The following is a 17,183-nucleotide window of genomic DNA, read 5'->3' on the forward strand; positions in this document are numbered from 1 at the left end:
CAGAACCAGAGGTCACAGTCTAAGGATAAGGGGTAAGCCATTTAGGACCGAGATGCGGAGGAACTTCTTCACCCAGAGAGTGGTGAACCTGTGGAATTCTCTACCACAGAAAGTTGTTGAGGCCAATTCACTAAATATATTCAAAAAGGAGTTAGATGAGGTCCTTACTACTAGAGGGATCAAGGGGTATGGCGAGAAAGCAGGAATGGGGTACTGAAGTTGAATGTTCAGCCATGAACTCATTGAATGGCGGTGCAGGCTAGAAGGGCCGAATGGCCTACTCCTGCACCTATTTTCTATGTTTCTATGTTTCTATACATTAACACCTGCAGTGTTTCACTAATGTCAGTCTATTGCTTGGTCATTAAGAAGTAAGTGTGTGTGACTAACCGTCTGTTAGGAGGGTGACTAGCTTGGCAATTTTCCCTCTTTTGCTGTAGAAAATTCATTTGTATTTCATATAAATCCAGTTTTCCATTAGAATCTATTATCAAATAGATGATCCAATATAAAATAATGCCCTGTTCAGTCATATTTCTCTCAGAGTACTTACTGGACCTTTACTTAATTGGATCCTGTTAATTCAACATATTGTTTAATAAATCAAATTAATATTTCTATTCACCACCTCGTCCTGCAATCATCAGGGAGTTCAATTTGCTCTTGATTGCACATTAATGAGAGTTATTTTTTTATCTTGTGTTTTTATTAAACTTCATTCATTGTGCATACTTGGAGCGAAGATAGATTACAACTGATACACCATTGAGCAACCAGAAAAAATGAAATAATGGTGTTGAATCAGCCCTTTAAACAGTATTTAAAAGATATACATATCTGAATATAGCAATTCCTCTTAAAAGAAAGAAAGATACTCCAGGCAGGAAACACAGCTGGCATATATCTACCAACATGGAAGGGGCCGAAGGAGGAGCTCGAAGGAGCTTTGACAGAGAAATGTAATACTTCTTAAGGAACTAGGGATATACCAGAAGACAGAGAAATAACTTAAATTGTAACTTCAGTGTTCAAAAATTCCATAAGTATAACCTGGGAACCACAGATCAGTTTGATTAATTTGTCATATGCAGAATATTAAAGAGAATTATAAGAGATGTAATTCAGGATAATGTATTTAATTAAACATGTCACCATGGATTTTGAAAGGTTAGGTAATATGACCATTAAGACCATTAAAAGTGGTTAAAAAAAAGAAAAAATGCAGCAAATATTGTGGGAACAATTTAATAAATGTTACAAATTTGAATCAATGATAAGAATCATAAGAAGATTGTGGAATATAGCAGTCTCCAAGGTGTAACCTAAGTTTCACAAATTCCAGAAGCCATGGTAACGTTTTGCAAACACAATATTTTCTGACAAACATCGCAGCGGCATCAGACAAATGGGTCAGATCTCTCCGTATCTTCAAACAGTATTTGGGAAGGTCCTTTACATGAAATCACAGAATCATAGAATGGTACAGCACAGAAGGAGGAACTGTGGGCTATTAATAGTTTTGAGAGATATATTCTCTGTGGATTTAGACACCATCTTGCTGCTTTCATTCTGTGGGCTAAAATGTGAGCAGTCTCTCCTGCACAGGTGGAAAGGAGCAACATTGAATCCTCTAAATTAGCTGCAATGTACATGTAAGAATTAGTTAAGCACATGAAATGGTGCTTCAAAATACCAATGGTATGTTTGATACTGCTTGCCCCTGCGTTCTCTTCTATTCATCATTGGCACATGGGTATCATGAGTTATGGCTGTATAGGGTGGTCATAGCAACAGTGGGAGACCATTGTGCCTGTGCCGAGTTGTTGAAAGAGCTTATCCAATTAGTCTCACTCCCCTGTTCCTTCCCCATGGCCCTACAAATGTTTCCTTTTCAAATATACAACCAATTGCCTTTTGAAAATTACTATTGAAACTGCTTCCACCAACCTTTCAAATAATGCATTCCAGATCATAACAACTTGCTACATAAAAAAAATTCCCATCTCCACTCTGGTTCTTTTGCCCATTACCTTAAATCTGTGTCCTCTGGTTATCGACCCTTCTGTCAGTGGAAACAGTTTCTTTTTATTTACTGTAACAAAGCCCTTTATATATTTTCTGCCTGCATTATGAAGAGATCCTTGAGCTGGGAATGTAACTATATTTCAATACTGAATGGATTCAAACAAGATGCAGAGCGGGTCAAGTATCCAGTAGGTTTGACTCCTAAGAGGAAATTTTAACCACAGAAAACGGGTGGGTTTGGGTCGAGTGAGAGGTTAAGGTATTAAAAATGTGAATCCCGACCAATACCCACCTCCAACCGGCAAATTCCAAGTTTAATGGAGGCAGTACATGGAGTGGGCAGCCAACCTGCTTCCAGGAGGCGGATTGGCACTGGAAGTCTCTGATTCAACTTGCTGTGCAGATTTAACTGTGGCCAGCCCGGGATCCCAGACTTCGGGATTCCCGAATCTCGGGATTCCCGGACCTTGGGATTCCTGGCAGCTGCAGTAAGGTGAGGACAGCCTTGAGGTGCAATCTTTGTGGGCTGGGAGGAGAAGGAGTGCTTTCCCTACCCCAGCCCCACCATGAGCCCCCTGCCCCATACAAATCCACCGACTCCCGCCCCCCACCCCCCACCCCGGGGATCGGAACTCACACCCGCCCTGAATTGGAACACCTCTCCCGGGTTTGGGATCGGATCCCCAGGGATCTCTAACCCTCTCCCCGCCCCCCCGCCCCGCCCCTGGGGTGTCGGGTATTGGATCTCCCCTGGTTGGACACCACCCACCCTTGGGATTGGACATCGCAGGGCCGGGGCTTGCACCTACCCAGGGTTGTGGCCTCTTGTCCAGCGTTTCCTGCCCAACTGGAAGCCAGGCTCTCAATCAGGCTGATTTCCAGGCGGGGACCCATCCGTGATGTTACACGAGCACAGCGTGCAGAAAACCCTGAGTTTCTGGTTTCCCCATACTTTATTTTTTAAATTTATTCATGGGACGTGGGTGTGGCTGACAAGGCCAGCCTTTATTGCCCATCCCGAAATGCCCTTGAGAAGGTGATTGTGAGCCATCTTCTTGAACCACTGCAGTCGTGAGGTGCTGTTAGGGAAGGAGTTCCAGGATTTTGACCCAGCAACAATGAAGTGAGGACAGTGACTAACTTAAGAGGGAACTTGCAGGTGATGGTGTACCCATGCACCTGCTGCCCTTGTCCTTCTAGGCAGTAGAGGTTGCGGGTTTGGGAGGTGCTGTTGAAGAAGCCTTGGCGAGTTGCTGCAGTGCATCTTGTAGATGGCATACATTGCAGCCACCGGTGGTGGAGGGAGTGAATGTTTAAGGTGGTGGATGGTGTGCCAATCAGGCTGGCTGCTTTATCCTGGTTTGTGTTCAGCTTCTTGAATGTTGTTGGAGCTACATACATCCAGGCAAGTAGAGAGTATTCCATCACACTCCTTACTTGTGCCTTGTAGATGGTGGGAAGGCTTTGGGGAGTCAGCAGGTGAGTCATTTGCTGTAGAATACCCAGTCTGGTCTTATAGCCACAGTATTTATGTGGCTGGTCCAGTTAAGTTTATGGCCAATGGTTACCCCCCAAGATGTTGATGGTGGGGAGTAGGTAATCCCATTGACTATCAAGGGGAGGTGGCTAGACACTCTGGTTGGAGATGGTCATTGCCTGGCATGTGTGTAACACAAATTTTACTTGCCACTTATCTGCCCAAGCCTGATTTTCATCTCGATTTTGTTGCATGCAGAGATGGACTGCTTCATTATCTGAGGAGTTGTGAATGGAACTGAACACTGTGCAATCATCAGTGAACATCCCCACTTCTGATCTTATGATGGAGGGAAGGTCATTGATGAGATGAAATAGCTGAAGATGGTTGGGCCTCGGACACTGCCCTGAGGAACTCTTGCAGCAATACCCTGGGGCTGAGATGATTGGCCTCCAACAAACACAACCATCTTCATTTGTGCTAGGTATGTCTCCGCCCAGGGGAGAGTTCTCCCCCTAATTCCCATTAACTTCAATTTTACTAGAGCTCCTTGATGCCACACTCGGTCAAATGCTGCCTTGATGTTAAGGGCAATCACTCTCACCTCACTTCTAGAATTCAGCTCTTTTGCCCTTACAAGGCTGTAATGAGGTCTGGAGCCGAGTGGTCCTGGCAAAACCCAAACTGAGCATTGGTGGGCAGGTTATTGGTCAGCAAGTGCCGCTTAACAGCAATGTCGATGTCACCTTCCATCACTTTGCTGATGATTGAGAGTAAGCTGATGGGGCGGTAATTGGCCGGATTGGATTTGTCCTGCTTTTGTGGACAGGACATACCTGAGCAGTTTTCCACTTTGTCGGATAGATGCATGTGTTGTAGCTGTACTGGAACAACTTGGCTAAAGTCGTGGCTAGTTCTGGAGCTCAAGTTGTCAGCACGGCAGCCGGGATGTTGTTGGGGCCCATAACCTTCTCTGTCTCCAGTGTGCTCAGCCGTTTCTTGATATCACGTGGAGTGAATTGAATTGCCTGAAGACTGGCTCCTGTGATGGTGTGGCCCTCATCAGGAGGCTGAGATGGATCATCCATTTGGTACTTCTGGCTGAAGATGGTTGCAAACGCTTCAGCCTTGTCTTTTGCACTCACGTGCTGGACTCCGCCATCTTTGAGGATGGGGATGTTCATGGAGCCTCCTCCTTCAATTAGTTGTTTCATTGTCCACCACCATTCATGACTGGGTGTGGCAGGACTGCAGAGTTTTGATCTGATCTGTTGGTTGTGGGATCGCTTAGCCCTGTCTACAGCATGCTGCTTTCATTGTTTAGTATGCAGGTAGTCCTAGGTTGCAGCTTCCCCTCCTCATTTGGCACGTCATTTTTATGTATGCCTGGTGCTGCTCCTGGCATGCTCTTCTGCACTCCCCATTGAATCAGGGTTGGTCCCTTGGCTTGATGGTAATGTTAGAATAAGTGATCTGATGGGCCATGAGTTACGGATTATGGTGGAATACAATGCTGCTGATGGCTCACAGCGGCTCATAGATGCCCAGTTTTTAGCTGCTTGGTCTGTTTTGAATCTATTCCATTTAGCATGGCGGTAGTGCCATACAACACGATGCAGGGTGCTCTTAGTGTGAAGACGGGACTTTGTCTCCACAAGGACTATGCGGTGAATACTGTTACCAATGCTGTCATGGACAGATTCATCTGTGAGAGTTAGGTTGGCGAGGACGAGGTCAAATAGGTTTTTCCCTTGTGTTGGTTCTCTGATGAAGTGCAACATCCCCACTGCCACCTGGGAGTCCCTGGCCAAGGACCACCCTAAGTGGAGGAAGTGCATCCAGGAAGGCGCTGAGCACCTCGAGTCTCGTCGCCGAAAGCATGCAGTAATCAAGCACAGGCAGCAGAAAGAGCATGTGGCAAACCAGTCCCACCCATCCCTTCCCTCAACGATTATCTGTCCCAGCTGTGACAGAGACTGTGGTTCTCGTTTTGGACTGTACACCCACCTAGGAACTCATGCTAAGAGTAGAAGCAAGTCTTCCTCGATTCCGAGGGACTGCCTATGATAATGGTTTTCTCACCATCTGCTGCAGGCCCAGTGTGACAACTATTATCCTTCAGGACTTGGCCAGCTCGGTCAGTAGTGGTGCTACCGAGCCATTCTTGATGATGGATATTGAAATCCCTTACCCAAAGTACATTCTGTGCCCTTGCTACTCTCAGTGCTTCTTCCATGCGGTGTTCAACATGGAGGAGTACTGATTCATCAGCTGAGGGAGCGCGGTATGTGGTAATCAGCAGGACGTTTCCTTGCGCATGCTTGAACCAATGCCATGGTACTTCATGGGGTCTGCAGTCAATGTTGAGGACTTCCAGTGCCACACCTTCCCAACTGTATACCACCTCTGGTAGGTCTGTACTGTCGGTGCGACAGGATATACCCAGGGATGGTGATGGAGTTGTCTGGGACATTGGCTGTAAGGTATGATTCTGTGAGTATGACTATGCTCAGTTTAAGGTTCCTGTGGAGGCAGGAAGAGTAGAAGTGCTCCCTTAACTCCACCGCATCCCGATCCCTCCACCCCTACTGTTGATGCTCCACGACACCCCCTCCCCCCAAGACTTGCCTTCAAAAGCAACCGGACAGAATTCCTCTATTTAAAATGGGCAAGCTACCTGTAGAGACATGACTGGCAGCTTGCCCAAATAATTTTAATAATGCCTGAGGCCCAATTTTGGGCCGGTCTTAGGCCTCTGGATTGTGTGCACCCGTTTCAGGCCCAAAAACGGGTCCACAGCAATTTAACCCCAAATCTTTCTAACCGTTCCCTCTAACTCTGACCACTGGCTGTATGCATCAATGCCCTATACAGGAGACTTATGATATCCATCTGTCATCAATGTGCATTCAAATTAAAATTCTGAGTCAGTATATCAGGTTGGATTATATCAAATCTTGTATATTATTTGATTGTGATCTGAAACTTACATGATGTGAAGGCTGCTTCAATTCCATCTCAATTGACAGTCAAATAACCATCCTTCTTCAATATATTACAAATATTTGCAACTTGAATATAAAATCTTACATGCCAGTATAAAGACTTCAGTCCTGACAGGCGATATTGGGAAAAAAAGTGGCCAACCCCCGAAAACAGGCGTGGGGATTGTGGGTGCGCAATTAACCTGCGTCCATTCATTGCGTTGCAGGCAGCGCAGTGTGGCCTGCTGATTTGCATGATTTTTGCATGCAGCCAAAGCTATCCGCACTGTTCATTGTCTGCACGCACTAGCAGGGGGCACGTTTTCGCGACTGGCTCATGCTACTTAAAGGCAGCCTGCACCTCTTGTAGTGGTGGTGCATTGTGACTGCAAGAAGTGGTGAGAGTTTTTTCAAAAGACAATCTGGGCTGGGAAACTTTAAACAATGGCCAAGAGTAAAAAAAGAGAACATGCAAGAGATGTCCTGTATCCACAGAGGGCAGGAGGTCCTCCAGACATAATCTCAGGAGGCAGTGAGAACAAGTAGCAGCGGAGGTCAATGCCAGGATTGTTGCTCCAAGAAAATAGATTTAGTGTAGGACACTCACTGACATAATTCCCTCTTTCTTGCAGGAGAAGGTGGTGTATAAAAGCAGGCAGCAGCAAAGAACCGGAGGAGGGCATTTTAAACCCCATGGAGGTAACTGTGCTAGCCATCATGGGAAGGGACACCACTGAGGCTGTGGCCACTGGCTGAAGTGATCGATGATGAGAGTATCTACCTACCTAATCCTCCTTTTCTCATCCCATTTCTCCCTCATCCTCTTCTGACTTAAAATCTGCCAATAGTTCTTACATTCTCCTCTCCCCTCACCACAACTCAACCCTTGTCCCTTTTTCAATACAGATACCCAAGAACTGGAACCTGCCCATTCAGTGGAGGAAGAGGATGAAGAAACGGCATCACTCGATCTTACACTCAAAGCCACCAGGTCAGACATTAACACTGTGCGTATTTTAGAGACTAGGATAAAGGAGACACCAAAAAGGATAGTGCAGGTGCCAGCATGCCAGAGTTCTGCTGCAGAGAAATCAGCTGTGGACTTCGATGGGCCAGCTAGAAGGCTGATGGGTGTTCATAACCAAATGCTTGGTGCACCGGAAAGCCTTCCAGAAAGCCTGCGCTCAATGTCAAGGAGCATGGAGAAGTCCAGCACCATCCTGGCACAGGGCTTTGCTCAGTGCTTGGAGACCATCCTTTCCAACATAGAATGAGTGGTCACCTCCAATATCACACCTGTGGCACCCACCATGATGCAGCGACTGATGGCTGATGTCACAGCTTCCATTGCAGCACAAACAGTTTCCATCAAATGTCTGAGTGCTGCAGTGGAAGCTCAGGCTGCTACCTTGCAAGCTCAGAGTGCTCATGGCACTGGATACCACTGTTGAAAAGCATTTCCAGGCATTACAGCAGTCCAGCAATCTGTTCTCCAACAGATCAGCACTCCTTGACTCCATCCCGCAGCATGCTACCCACCACCATCTCAGCAAAACCCCACCCCTGCACAAAGTAGAAAAGACCATCCATCAGCTCAAGAACAACAAGGCATTGGGAGCGGCTGGAATCCCCACTGAGGCACTAAAGTATGGCGGAGAGGCACTATTGACACGAATGCATGAACTCATCTCTCTCATCTTGAGGGAGGAGAGCATGCTGGGAAATCTCAGGGATGCAGTAATCATGACCATCTTTAAAAAATGCAGCAACTACAGAAGAATCTCCCTGTTATCAGCCACTGGGAAGGTCATCGCTTGAATTCTCCTCAACCGTCTTCTCCCTGTGGCTGAGGAGCTCCTCCCGGAGTCACAATGCGGATTCCGTCCACTACGGGGTACAATGGACATGATCTTTGTGGCATGACAACTGCAAGAGAAATGCAGGGAACAGCATCAACCCTTGTACATGGCCTTCTTTGACCTCATAAAGGCCTTTGACACTGTTAACCTCGAGGGACTATGGAGCATCCTCCTCCGTTTCGACTGCCCCCAAAAGATTCTCACCATCCTCCGCCTGCTCCACGACGGCATGCAAGCCGTGATCCTGACCAACGGATCCATCACAGACCCAATCCATGTCCGGACCGGGGTCAAGCAGGGCTGCGTCATCGCGCCAACCCTCTTCTCGATCTTCTTCGCCGCAATGCTCCACCTCAAACCCAACAAGCTCCCCGCTGGAGTGGAACTAGACTATAAAACCAGTGAGAAACTGTTCAACCTTTGTCGCCTCCAGGCCAGATCCAAGACCATCCCATCTTTTGTTGTTGAGCTACAGAACGCGGACGATACTTGCGTCTGTGCACATTCAGAGGCTGAACTCCAAACCATCGTCAACATCTTCACCGAGGCATACGAAAGCATGGGCCTTACACTAAACATCCATAAGACAAAGGTCCTCCACCAACCTGACCACGTCACACAGCACTGCCCCCCCAGTCATCAAGATCCACGGCGCGGTCCTGGATACCTCGGGAGCTTATTATCAGCAAGGGCAAACATTGACAATGAGGTTCAACACCTCCTCCAGTGCATCAGCGCAGCCGTCAGCCGCCTGAGGAAGAGAGTGTTTGAAGGTCAGACCCTCAAATCTGGCACCAAGCTTATGGTCTACAGGGCTGTAGAGAACCAGCCCTCCTGTATGGCTCGGAGACGTGGACCATATACAGTAGACACCTCAAATCACTGGAGAAATACCACCAACGATGTCTCCGCAAGATCCTGCAAATCCACTGGGAGGACAGACGCACCAACATTAGTGTTCTTGATCAGGCCAACATCCCCAGCACTGACCACACTTGACCAGCTCCGTTGGGCAGGCCACATTGTTCGTATGCCTGACACAAGACTCCCAAAGCAAATGCTCTACTTGGAACTCCTACACAGCAAGCAAGCCCCAGGTGGGCAGAGGAAACGTGTCAAGGACACCCTCAAAGCCTCCTTGATAAAATGCAACATTCCCACTGACACCTGGGAGTCCATGGCCAAAGACCGCCCTAAGTGGAGGACGAGCATCCGGGAGGGTGCTGAGCACCTCGAATCTCGTCGCCGAGAGCATGCAGAAAACAAGCGCAGGCAGCGGAAGGAGCGTGCGGTAAACCAGACTCCCCACCCACCTTTTCCTCCAATGACTGTCTGTCCCACCTGTGACGGAGACTAATCCCCATATTGGGCTGTTCAGTCATGTAAGAACTCACTTTTGGAGTGGAAGGGAGTCTTCCTCGATTTCAAGGGACTGCCTATGATGAGCATTACTGAGGCACTGCCCTGGGAGAATGGTAGTGGTTCCATGGAGTATGAACCTATTGTCCTCTCTCAGGATGACAGCATTCCTGCTCCCACCCCTGTCACTCCGCCAGTGCCCTTGCTGATGCTTGTCCATTCGCCAGCCCAGACTGCTGCAGCCCAGGCCGAGATGCTGCAGTCTGAAGCCGGGCCTTCTAGGCCTTGAGCTGTTTGAGCTCGCCCTACAAGGCCATCTGCAATCTCCTCAATTCGAGATCAGCAAACTTCCACCAGCCATGCTGCAGTCACTGGGGAAGCACTTCGTAGGAGCACTAGGAGAGGCAAAGTCACATGGAAAATAATCTCTAAAGGAATGCACAAGGGTGATTAGTTTAATTTTGTTTGCATTATGTCATGACTGAATGTATAAATTTGGAGTGCAATGTGCATTTTCAATGCTTTCTAGTTTTGTGTTGTGTGAAAGGGGATGATGTGATGGTCAGTAATTGAGGAAAGGTATGAATTGTGGGACCATTAGTGAATGGGGAAGTCTGTCTGAGGTTATTGGTATCGCTTATTAATTATTTGATCACGTAAAGCCTGGCAGAAAGGGGCTGTCCACTTTGTAGCCTCCCTTCCTCTTCCTGTTCCTCCACTTCCTGTTGCACATCCTCCTCCTCCTTTTCCTCATGCTCCTGCTCCTCCGCTTCTTGCCTGATAGGTGCTGTCAAGGGCTGTTCCCTCCTAATGGTCAGGTTGTGCAGCATGCAGCATACAGCATAGAATCACAAATCTTGACACCCGCTCAGCTGAGTATTGCAGGGCTCCTCCAGAGTGGTCAAGGCAGCGGAAGCATTGTTTGAGGAGGCCGATGATGTGCTCTATAATATTCCTTGTTTCAGCATTGCTCTCTTTGTAGGCCTGCTGCGCATGTGTGTGAGGATTCCGGACATAAGTGGCTAACCCTTATCACCCAGTAGCCAGCCTTTGACTTGCCGTGATGGTTCAAATTCAGGTGGTTGATGTTACTGGTATCGCTCATGATTAGTGTGATCACGTAGAGCCGGGGAAGAAATTGGCTCTCTATCTTGTAGCCGCCCTTCCTTTTCCTGTTCTTCTACTTCCTGTTGCACTTCCTCCTCCTCCTCCACTTCCTCCACTTCCTCCTCCTCCTCTACCTTGTGTTCCTTTGCTTCTTGCCTGATAGGTGGTGGCAAGGGCTGTTCCCTCAGAATAGCAAGTTTGTGCAGCATGCAGCATAGAACCAGCTCAGCTGAGTCCTGCAGGGCTCCTCCAGAGCGGTCCAATCAGTGGAAGCATTGCTTGAGGAATCCAATGGTGTGCCCTATAATGTTCCTCGTGACAGCATGGCTCTCACTGTAGACCTGCTGTGCATGTGTGCGTATGTTCCGGACTGGAGGCTTGAGCCATGACATTGGTGGATAAGCCTTGTCACCCAATAGCCAGCTTTTGACTTGCCCTGGTGGTTCAAATACAGGTGGCACAGAGGTCTGTGACAGAATTACGGAATCGTGACTACTGCCAGAATAATGGGCATTGACCTGCATGATGTGCTGCCTGTGGTCACACACCAGCTGCACATTGAGGGAGTGGAATCCTTTTTGGTTCATGAAAATGGCAGAGTTTAGATGAAACACATGCAAGGCAAAGCGCATGCAGTCAATGGCACCTGCAACATGGGGAAGCCTACAATCCATTCAAACCCCAGTGCTCACCTCACTGGCTTGTCTCTGGCACGAGGGAATAAGATGAAGCTGTCTCTCTGTGTATAGAGCCTCAGTGACCTCCTTATGCAGCAGTAAACTGAAAACTGCGAGATGTTGCTTATATCTCCAGCAGCAGCCTGGATGGAGCAAGCTGCATAAAAGTTAAGAGCCACAATAACTTTGACAGCCACAGACAATGCGGTCCTTGCCCTGCTTTGAGGTTGCGGTTGTGGCTGCAGTAGTTGGCAGGTTTCAGTGATGATTTCTTTAGTGAAGCGAAGATGTCTCATGCATTGGTTGTTGCTGAAGTTGAGGTAAAAGAATTGCTCCCTAAAGACCCTCGGCGTTATGGCCTCCTGCTGAGAGCCCTTCTCCCCCCCCACCCCCCCCTCCTCCTCCCTCTTCCAACAGTTTGTCATCCTTTCCGTGGCCTCTCTTCATTCTCCAAGTCATGCTCAATTCCAAGAGGAGGGCCTCCCAGGCCACCTATATCTGGAAGCACATTGTTTCAACACAAGCTTTTAAATCAACAAAAAAGTACTTCAGCACCAGCCAGGCCACACCCTGTAGACTATCAAAACTTTAGGCAAGTATATTAAAGTTCCAAAATTGCTCCAGCAGCCAGAAGAAATAATCTAGCAACTAACATGTAAGTACTTCATGATCCCTTTAAGTAGCACTGATCGGGGTTCCTTCATGCCATTTAATGTCGTGTTCAGCTGTGTGTGGTAAAGACAGGGCTTAGGCTGGAGTGTGGCATTCAAAAATGTCAGCGATGGCATCAAATCAGTGTTGGACACTGATTGACATTATAATCTGCCCGTTCTGCATACTGCAGTCGTTAGGTGCATGCGTGTAAACTCCTTTACCAAGATGGTGTCCAACGCACTTCCCCTTGGAAGTGTGTGCGGGCATCTCAGAGTTTATTTTCCACCATTAAGAAACTGCGTAGTACCTAAAAAACAGGCGCTTTAGAGACCGTGATTTCTTAACTAGTTTAATTACAAAAAAGGAATGAACACGTTGTTCTTTATGTTTGTACTGGCTGGGAGTATTCAGGAAAACAGTAACATCAACGGAACAGGCAATGGTGATTAATTCCACAAGATAATAAGGTATTGTCTATACACAGATTCTGGGCAAGCTTCATCTTGTTTATTACAAATGATTGATATATTTGGCAAAGGTTAATTAGCAAAACTCTGAAATCCTACCCTTGTCAAGTAATTCATTCCATTGTCCCTTCTGGGACACTTGCAGTATCTAAGGATATTAAGGATAATAATTCCTATTGATCTTAATGATAATTGGAAAAAATATTACATTCCTGCCAAATTGGAAATGGAAATCTTTTTGAAAGGGATCAATATTAATGTTATCCCTAAATTAAATTAAGTTATGTAAATGATCTCCTCCCCATTCCAGCTATGTGTTGTAGTGAAAATGTAAAATTGTAATTATCTCAATGTGCTTTTTTTCTGCGGGGCAAGGGAGAAACATAAAGCACAGCTTTTGAATTAGTATTCAACATCTTTTTTTAAAAGTTCTCTCTCTCTCTCTCTGGGTTTGACCTTAAATATTTTGTTCTTTTTCAACCTATAGTTTATCTGACAGAATAATTTAGCTGGTTTCAGAAAGAGCTGGAACAAACTAAAGCATTTGATACTAAATTGTAGCTCTATTATCGCCTTCCTCCTTCCTTACAAACAAATCCAGTGTTTTGTTTGGCAAAGTGTGAGATATTGCTCTTTAGTTAAAAGTTCTATTAGTCTTCCAAATGCTGCTTCCCTTTGGAATGATCTGATAATTAAAATTGGTAGGAAGCCAATTAACTGGGCTACACAAAAACTTAATACATTTATAAAAGTACTAAAGTCAGCATATGTATCCCTTCTCCCCATCTAAAACAGTGTACGATTTTTTTTCTGCACTAGGGGATTAGGGAAATACCTCAAATATAACACCTCAGCAGTGTCAATCGAATTTTACACACATTGCCAGCTATATCCTATCAGTGCCAGTACATTCCCGTTGGCGGTGGTGCAACTCGCATTATAGATATTTGAGTAATATTTTTAAAGTTGCTATGTAGGATTCTGCTTCTAACAGGATCCAGGTAGTTTTGTGTAAGGTGTCAGCCTTGGCTCAGTAGTAGCACTCTTGCTTCAGAGCCCAATGGTTGTAGATTCAAGCCCCGCTCCAAAGACTCAAAGTACATAATTTAGGATAATGTTTTAATCTAATAGTGAGGGAGTGTCATTGTTAGAAGTGTTGCTTTTTGGATAAAATATCAAAAAAACCCTTAGGTGGACATAAAGCATTATGTGGCACTACTTGAAGAGCAAGGGAGTTCTTCTAGTGTCCTGGACAATATCTATCCCTCAACCAACAGCAATAAAACAGATTACCTGGTCATTTACCTCATTGCTGTTTGTGGGAGCTTGCTGTATGCAAATTAGCTGCTGCATTTCCTACATTACAACACTTCAAAAGTACTTCATTGGTTATGAAATGTATTGGGATGTTCTCAAATAAAGATAGACCTTTCTTTCTTTATATAACTTGAAGTTACAAGGGGAGCATAGGATTTGACCCCCTGCACCCTGTACAGAAATCTCTTCCAATTGAAGGTTTTCCTCCTTTGGAGCAGTTGGACATATACAAAGCACTATAAATGTGCAACGGTACTCAGTGCCATTTTCAAACTATAAGTAAACAATAGAAAAATTAGTGTAGATTAATTCAAGACATAGAAACATAGAAAATAGGAGCAGTAGTAGGCTATTTGACCCTTCGAGCTTGCACCACCATTCAATATGATCATGGCTGATCCTCTATCTCAACACCATATTCCTGCTTTTTCCCCATACCCCTTGATGCCTTTTGTGTCTAGAAATCTATCTATCTCCCTCTTAAGTATATTCAGTGGCTTGGCCTCCACAGCTTTCTGTGGTGGAGAATTCCACAGGTTCACCACCCTCTGAGTGAAAACATTTCTCCTCATCTCGGTCCTAAATTTCCTACCCTGCAACCTGAGACTTCCCAGCCAGGGAAAACATCCTCTCCACATCCAGTCTCTCCAACCCCATCAGAATTTTATACATTTCAATGAGATCCCCTCTCATTCTTCTAAACTCTAGTGAATACAGGTCTAGTCGACCCAATCTCTCCTCGTACGACAGTCCTGCCATCCCAGGAATCAGTTTGGTGAACCTTCGCTGCACTCCCTCTATGCCAAGTATATCCTTTCTTAGGTAAGGAGACCAAAACCGCATACAATACTCCAGATGCGGTCTCACCAAGGCCCTGTATAACTGTACTAAGACATCCTTGCTCTTGTACTCAAATCCTCTTGCAATGAAGGCCAACATACCATTTGCCTTCCTAACTGCTTGCTACACCTGCATGTTTGCTTTCAATGACTGGTGTACAAGAACACCCAGGTCCCTTTGTACATCGATATTTCACAAACTATCACTGTTTAAATAATTGTCCTTATGTTTTTCCTACCAAAGTGGATAACTTCATATTTATCCACGTTGTACTGCATCTGCCATGTGTTTGCCCACTCACTCAACATATCTAAATCGCCTTGCAGTGTCTTTGCATCCTCCTCACAACTCACAATCCCACCTAGTTTTGTGTCGTCAGCAAACTTGGAAATATTACATTTTGTTCCCTCATCCAAATCATTTATATATATTGTGAATAGCTGGGGCCCAAGAACAGATCCCTGTGCTACCTCACTAGTCACTGCCTGCTACCCCGAAAAAGACCCGTTTATTCCTACTCTCTATTTCATGTCAGTTAACCAATTTTCAATCCATGCCAGTACATTACCCCCAATCCTATGTGCTTTAATTTTGCACAATAACCTCTTATGTGGGACTTTTTCAAAGGCCTTCTGAAAATCCAAATACACTACATCCTCTGGTTCTCCTTTATCTATTTTATCAGTTACATCCTCAAAAAACTCCAGTAGATTTGTCAAACATGATTTTCCTTTCATAAATTCATGCTGACTTTGTTTAATCCCGTTGATATTATCTAAGTGTCCTGTTATCACATCCTTTATAATAGACTCCAGCATTTTCCCTACTACTGATATTAGGCTAACCAGTCTGTAGTTCCCTGTTTTCTCTCTCCCTCCTTTTTTAAATAGTGGGGTTATATTTGCCACCCTCCAATCTGCAGGAACTGTTCCATAATCTATAGAATTTTGAAAGATGACAACCAATGCATCTACTATTTCCATGGCTACTTCTTATCGTACTCCGGGATGCAGATCATCAGGCCCTGGGGATTTATCGGCCTTCAGTCCCATTAGTTTCTCCAGCACTATTTTCTTACTAATAATCATTTTCTTTAATTCCTCTTGCTCACTAGACCCTTGGTTCCCCAGCATTTCTGAGACGTTGTTTGTGTCCTCTTCCGACAGAACCGAAGTATTTATTTAATTGTTCTGCCATTTCCTTGTTCCCAATTATAAATTCTCCTGTTTCGGTCTGTAAAGGACCTACATTTGTCGTCACTAATCTTTTTCATTTTACGTACTTGTAGAAACTTTTGCAGTCGGTTTTTATGTCCCTTGCAAGTTTACTCTCATACTCTATTTTTCCCCTCTTAATCAATCTCTTGGTCCTTTTTTGCTGAATTCTAAACTGCTCCCAATCCTCAGGCTTGCTACTTTTTCTGGCAACTTTGTGTAACTCCTCTTTGGATCTAATACTATCCTTAATTTCTTTTGTTAGCAATGGTTGGGCCACTTTTCCTTTTGTGTTTTTACGCCAGAAAGAAATGTATAACTGTTGCAATTCATGCATTCGTTCCTTAAATGTTAGCCATTGCCTATCCACTGTCATGCCTTTTAATGAATCTTTCCAATCTATCATAGCCAATTCATTCCTCATACCTTCGTAGTTTCCTTTGTTTAGATTTAGGACCCTAGTTTCAGATTGGACTACTTCACTTTCCATCTTAATAAAGAATTCAATCATGTTATGGTCACTCTTCCCTAAAGGACCCTACACAACAATTAACCCCTTCTCATCACACAATACCCAATCTAGGATAGCCTGTTCCCTAATAGGCTCCTCAACATACTGGCTTAAAAAACCATCTCGTGCACACTCCAGGAATTCATCTTCCACAGTATTATTACTAATTTGGTTTGGCCAGTCTATATGTAGATTAAAGTCACCTACAATTCCTGTAGTAGACTTGTTACATGCATTTCTAATTTCCTGTTTGATGCCATCCCCTACACTACCACTACTCTTTGGAGGCCTGTAGACAACTCCCATCACTGTTTTCTGCCCCTTTGCTCCTTAGCTCCACCCAGACTGATACATCTTGATTTTCTGAGCCAATATCCTTTCTCACTATTGCTTTGATTTTATCCTTTACTAACAACGCCACACCATACCCTTTTCCTTTTAGTCTGTCCTTCCAAATTATCGAATATCCTTGGATATTCAGCTCCCAACTCTGGTCATCCTGCAACCATGTCTCCATAATTGCAACTATATTGTATCCGTTTATATCTAATTGCACTATTAATTCGTCTACCTTATTACTGATGCTTTGTGCATTCATTTACAATGCTTTTAGATTTCTCTTTTTAACATTAATAGACATCTTATCATTATTTTGTATATAACCCTATTTGTCTTATCGCTATTTTTTCTTA

This window comes from Pristiophorus japonicus, chromosome 2 (genome assembly GCF_044704955.1).
Source record: "Pristiophorus japonicus isolate sPriJap1 chromosome 2, sPriJap1.hap1, whole genome shotgun sequence".
Classification (NCBI taxonomy): Eukaryota; Metazoa; Chordata; class Chondrichthyes; family Pristiophoridae; genus Pristiophorus; species Pristiophorus japonicus.